The sequence below is a fragment of the Crotalus tigris genome, unplaced genomic scaffold, assembly GCF_016545835.1.
Source record: "Crotalus tigris isolate CLP2741 ecotype Arizona unplaced genomic scaffold, ASM1654583v1 scf7180000017933.3771270, whole genome shotgun sequence".
NCBI lineage: Eukaryota > Metazoa > Chordata > Lepidosauria > Squamata > Viperidae > Crotalus > Crotalus tigris.
This window is the reverse complement of record NW_024096726.1, coordinates 66,386-73,040: the sequence shown is the minus strand read 5'-3', so window position 1 is coordinate 73,040 and position 6,655 is coordinate 66,386.

Below are 6,655 nucleotides of genomic sequence, written 5' to 3'. Positions count from 1 at the left end.
CCTCAAATTCAAATTTGGGAGAAATACCATTTTTATCGGTCCTGTTTTGTGTCTTCAGGGAACTGGAGCAGAACAAATGAATCATATAGGCATTCACAGTACTGGAAAAAGTGACCCAAGACTGTTTTTTACACTTACGACCATTGCAACATTTCCATGGAGACATGATCAAACTTCAAACACTTGGCAACTAGTTCATATTTATGATGGTTACAGGTCTCAGGGATCAACTGATCCCTTTTTGTGATCTTCGGTGATTCACTTCACATCTGTGGCAAGCCAGGTTGTAAAATGGGGCAAAACTCACTTAACAAATGTTTCACTTAGCAACCTAAATGTTGGGCTCAGTTGTGGTCGTAAGTAGAGGACTACCCGTAAAAGGTCATCACATTTTAAATGTACTGAAACATCCACAGGAACTGTGGGTTATGTAAAGATAATTATTTTCTTGGCTCACCTTTTTCTGTGACCCCACTATCAGAATGGAGGCAATATGCGATTCACAAAAGATTACAAACGCTAATGAACTATTAGAGAAACCCAACAGAAAGCCAAAATACTGTACTTTTTCAGCAGCAGCTTACCTCTCCTGAATCATTCAAGTATTTCAAAAATTCTTGAGACTTGGCTGCGTTTGCTGACGGTAATTTGCTGTTTTGTCCCTTCATTTGCTAGACTACAATTGTAATATACATTTTTAAAGCTGTGGAATCATTACAGAGTTACTTTGGTACTAGTTTACTATGTGAATTCAGTCTTTACCCTTTACAGCATACATATATGCCGTGTAATTACAGTTTAACGAATTCCAAATTATAGCTTGTTAAACAGACTCCGGCACATGAATGCACAGCTTGAATGGAACTTGAAATTTTAGGTTCCATCTGTCAAACTAAGAACCTCAAGAAAAAAATAATTACCTAAGATGTAATCAAGTTTTAATCCCGTTGCTCTTCGCTGCCCAAAGAAGTAATTTACTTTTTACTCTTGGACACTGGCTTCATATCCAAAATATTAGTCAGCAATGAATCAACCGCTTGAACCAATGATGAGTAACTGCTTTTACAACAACCCATTTTGTGAGACAAATGTCATGCCTTTCTTTCACTGAATAATTCAATTAGTTTTTTATTTTCCTATTCACAACCTTCCCTTCTAAGTTGGATTGTACCAGAAAGTGCTTGATGATAACTCAGGTAAGGTTAAAAGAACACAATCTGATCCCTCCCCCCACCCCAAATTTTGGATGAGATAACACAGCCCCTTTAAGCATTAGAACTGAGAGAACTCATAGGTACCTTAAGAGTAGCCATAATAACTGTATTTAATTCAATTTAAACTAAATTATACAAAAAGGTAAAGTTTTCTCTGTCCTGTGTCTGACTCTAAGGGGTGGTGCTCATCTCCATTTCTTTGCAGAGGGAGCCAACATTGTCTGAAGACATTTTCCATGATTATATGGCCAGCATCACCGTACTCCAAAAACACACTGGAATGTGGTTACCTTCCCACCAAAGTGGTACCTATTGATCTACTCACATATGCATGCTTTCGAACTGCTAGATGAGTAGAAGCTGGGGAAGGCAATGGGAGAGCACCCCATTGTGCAATGCAGAGATCTCTAACCTGGCTGTCAGCTTCCCAGCCCACAAACTTTTGAGTCTTTTAACGGCTGAGCCATCACACCTTCTCAAATTATGTAAACATTAATTAAATCCAAATTAGCTTTTGCCCCGACTCTATCCATTTCTGGAAATGAAGAGTGAGCATGCCAATCAAAAGTCAAATATTTTTTGGTCTAAAAAGAACTTGCACACCTTTGAATTAAAGCCTGGTCATATTATATCCCCCCCCCCAAATCTCAGCACCAGGGGGAGCAGGAATTATGCCCTTGAGGCATCCTTTGTATCTTGGCTAACAATGTGCTCTTCTCTACCATTAAGAATTGTCTGGAGCACGTCCAATAATAAGAGTCTTGATGAAGATGAAACTGAGACATGCAAGGTTACCTGGGTCATGCTTCTGGTGAGAAGTGCGGAATGGTGAATCAGCTGGCTAGATAACACTCTTCTGATAGGGGGTTTGAATCGTTTCCCAGACTGGAAAGGGCAAACCAACAATCCAAGACCAATAAATATCTTTCATTTTCCAGATGAGGATGGTGGAAAATACGACGTGAGTAGGAAGATGAAAAGTCTGGATTTGCAGAGATCTGTAGGGTGCTGAATTAACACTCTTCAAAGACTATTCAAAGTAATAGATCAGGGGTCTTTAAACTTGGTCCTTTTATGACTTGTGGACTTCAACTCCTAGAATTCCTCAGCCAGCCAGCCAGCCTGGCTGAGGAATTCTGGGAGCTGAAGTCAAGTCATAAAAGGGCCAAGTTTGAAGACCCCTGTAACAGATCAAGCAGAATCAGTGTGATTCTATGTAGGCTTACACAGAACCAACCTCAACTGGGTCCACTCTGAAAGTTCTTTTTTCTTCTTCTCCAGCTACTCTCTCTCTGTTAGAGTTGCATAACTAACGTAAGTTGCAAGACTCACTTAACAAATGCCTCGCTTAGCAGCGTAATTTGAGGGTTCAATTGTGATCATATGTCAAGGACTACCTGTACTGAAATAGAAGGATCCCTGCATAACTCTTTTGTGGTGGTTCCCTTGGATATGGAGCGAGTCCAGTTTGCGAGAGGAACACGTTGCGTATCAGAGTCTGGCGAACCTCCAAAGGGAATTCACAGATGATTCTCCAAGAATCAGATCAAGGATAAAACAGGTTGGGAGAAAGACTGGCCAAAGGGTGGGAGATGGCAGCCAGCCTGAGAAAGGCATAAAGGAGAAGACATAAAGTATCAAAGAGACAGAAGGTGAACCATCTCATAATCGGCAACACAGCCCAGGAGGCAAGAATCGTGGAGAAAAGCATTAATCCAAGAGCTTAATCAATCAATGATAAATGTGAAAATTCCTCTTCAACTTAGAATAGAGCTGGAAGGGATCTTGGAGGTCTTCTAGTCCAGCCCCCTGCTCAAGCAGGAGAACCTATAAGGGAGTCAAGCTATTTTCCAAGGCGCCTGAAGGCAGGACAAGAAGCAACAGATGGAAACTAATCCAGGAGAGAAGCAACCTAGAACTAAGGAGAAACTTCCTGACAATGAGAACAATTAACCAGTGGAACAACCTGCCTCCAGAAGCGGTGAATGCTCCAACACTGGAGGTTTTCAAGAAGAGACTGGACAGCCATTTGTCCAAAATGGTATAGGGTTTCCTGCCTGAGCAGGGGGTTGGACTTGATGACCTCCAAGGTCTCTCCCAACTTTATTATTATTATTATTGTTATTGTTGTTATTATTATTAATCTCAGACAGGTGATTGTCCAGTCTCTTCTTGAAAATCTCCAGTGATGGAGCGCCCATGATTTCTGGCAGTAAGCTGTTCCACTGGTTGATTGTCCTCACCATCAGGAAGTTTCTTCTTAATTCCATGTTGCTTCTCTCTTTGACCAGTTTCCAACCATTGTTTCTCGTCCTTCCGTCTGGTGCTTTGGTGAACAACCTGGCCCCCCCTCTTCCTTGTGGCAGTCCCTCGGATACTGGAACACTGCTATCATGTCTCCCCTATTTCTTCTTTTCTTTAGATTAGCCAAACCCACATCCTGTTCTTCGTATGTTTTAGTCTCCAGGCCTTGGATCATCTTAGTTGCTCTTCTCTGATTTTTTTCCAAACTCTCAATATCTTTTTTGTGATATGGTGATCAAAATTGACTGCAGTATTCAAGGTGTGGTCTTATAGGGCAGTGGTGGCGAACCTATGGCACAGGTATCAGAGGCGGCATTCAGAGCCCTCTCTGTGGGCACCCCAGTCCTAGGCCTTCAGCTGGGTTTTATAAAACCTTTTTTCTTTAGGCCTCCGCCGCCGTGTGCAAAAAAAAAAAAAAAAAGATTCAATCAGTCAATTTCAACTTCTCGCGGGGAAAAAAAAAAGATCTTGCAAAGTTGGAATTGATTGATTGAACTTTTTAGTCCCACCCAGTCTGCTGTTACCACTGCAGCCACGCCCACCCAATAGGCCACACCCAGCCAATGGCCACACCCACCTGGCACCCGACAGTGCATAAGTGGGCTTGGGGTTGCAGTTTGGGCACTTGATCTCTACAAGATTCACCATCATTATTCTAGGGCTTTATAAAGCAGTACTAATACTTTGCGCGATCTTGATTCTATGCCTGTTTATACATCCCAGGGTTGTATTAGCTTTTTTGGTTGCTGCTGCACACAACTTTCCAAGATTTTGTATTTAATCCCAGACCAGTATTAAAGATACTTTATTGAAGTCCACATACTGCTTGCTTCCTTGATCATGCCTGGCTGTGTGAGACTTGGTCTATGGTAAGTTCAAAGGAATAGGGAGCAAGTCTGCAGAATTAATATTTATTCTCACCAGTTGGCTGCAGCTAGAGCCAGCAACTAACCAATCCCATATTTATCACCTTTGCTAACCCTATGAGGTTTATACAGATAGTCCTCGACTTACAAGAGTCCATTTAGTGATTGTTCAAAGTCACATCATCACTGGAAAAAAGTGACTGATGACCATTTTGCACACGTACAACGGTTGCAGCTTCTTCTGTGGTCACAAGATCAAAACTCAGACCCTTGACAACTGACTCATATTTATGACGGTTGCAGTGTCCCAGGGTCATGTGATCCCATTTTGCGACCTGACAAGCAAAGTCAAGCGGGGGGGGGGGAACCAAATCCGTTTCACAACCATGTTACTAACTTAACAACTGCAGTGACCCACTTAACGACTGTGGCAAGGTAGGTCGCAAAACGGGGCAAAATGTTTAACGAACGTCTCACTTAGCAACATAAATTTTGGACTCAGTTGTGGTCGTAACTCGAGTAAATCAGTGTCTCCTAGGTAAAGCTACAGGACTGGGTTAACTTCACTCCTCCGAAGGTAGGTGGGGTTGAGTAGCCAGTCATAAGCATCAGATGAATGATTAAGATTCCACCCCTACTTGAGGACAATTTGGGATGATTCCAGTCATGCAGTACAAAAAGGATTTGAAGAGCTGTTTCCTTTGGTGCTGGCTGGAAAGAAAGGTCAAGCCTGGGTTGGAAACCAGCACCCTGGCTTAGCTTTCAGTATGAAGACAAAGCTGATGACATCAGTGGAGAGAAACCAGAAAGACACAGAGCATCTGGAATCTCTCTCTGTGTGTGTGTCTCTCTCTCTGATGGAATGGAAGATCAATAGGACCTGACAAGGTGCAGCTGCCACCTCCAATGACGTTGAAGCATACTTGCCTTTTCTGAGACGTGACGTCAAGGAGAGGTGACTCATTCTAGATAGGAGGAAGGCAGGGACCTCCGTTGGTTCTATATTTAAACACTCAAAAAAGAAGGAAATGTACCCTGGACAGGATTGGATGCTTCCTTTCTGACACACAAAAGTAGATTGTTGGGACATGGATGCTGCTCACCCCCCTCCCTCAACCCCCAAACCGGGTCTTTTATAGAAAGGAAATGGAATAAATTATGGTCACAAGCTCTGACAGTTTCATTCTACATAAATGCTCACCAGTAGTAGCACGGCATCGCAAATAGCTCAAAATAGATGAAACCTGTAAGAAGAATTCTAAAATTATTGGGCCAGCAGTTGGCTGAATTGCTATGCTGAACAATACAGTATCACCAGCAAATCCTAATGTCATTTTGGATTAGTGGAAACCTCTCTGTTGAAAAATGAGGAATGCAAAATAATTGTGCCTTGATTTTGTTTAGTAGAAAATGGAACAGAAGGAAAGTTGGATAAGTTTTCAAGGTCGTTATTCTACAATAACGATAAATAAAGAGTCCTTGCCTTGCCTGTTTCTTGCCTTGGCCCTATCTTAGAGGCTTGCATTGAGACAGCTTGTTTAACTCTGACATGAATAAATGGAAAATGTATTTAACACATGGCACAACTGGAAAAGCCTGTATAATACTAAAGCACAAAGCAAACTTTGCAAACCACAATAGCTGGGTCCACAAAAGCCATCAATCCAAACCAAACAATGCAGGAACCAGTTTAAATGTTGGTGCTGTGGCATAGATTTATGTAGTAATGCTCAAGACGAATAAAAGTCCACTTTAGAGAATTTTCAGCAACTAGCAATTAGAATGATTATATCACTTTAAGGAGACTTAATTAAATAAGCTTTGATTGGACCACTTATGTATCTGCAAGTTTACAGATTAGGAGAACCCCACTGGTCATACTGTGGATTTTGACTGGGGAAGGGCAAGAGATTACAGATCTCTGCTTCAGCACAGGTTTCTTTGCGATAGGGGAGGGAAGAGGGAAGGGATAGGAAGGAGAGGAACTGGGAGAGAGAAACAAAAGAAGAACAAGAGGGAAGAGAGAAGGAGGGAGGAAGGAAGGGATAGGAAGGAGAGGAACTAGGAGAGAAAAACAAAAGAAGAGGGAAGAGAGGAGAGGGAGGAAGCAACAAAGGGAAGAGAGAAAGGAAGGAAAGAGATAGACTTGAAGACCTCTAAGATCCCTTCTAACTTCGCTATTCTGCATTTGGTTTGTTTCTAGCCCTAATCCAAACAGCCTATAGAGAAAGCAAGGTAAATGTTATTCTTTCTGCTCCGTTCTTCAAGTTC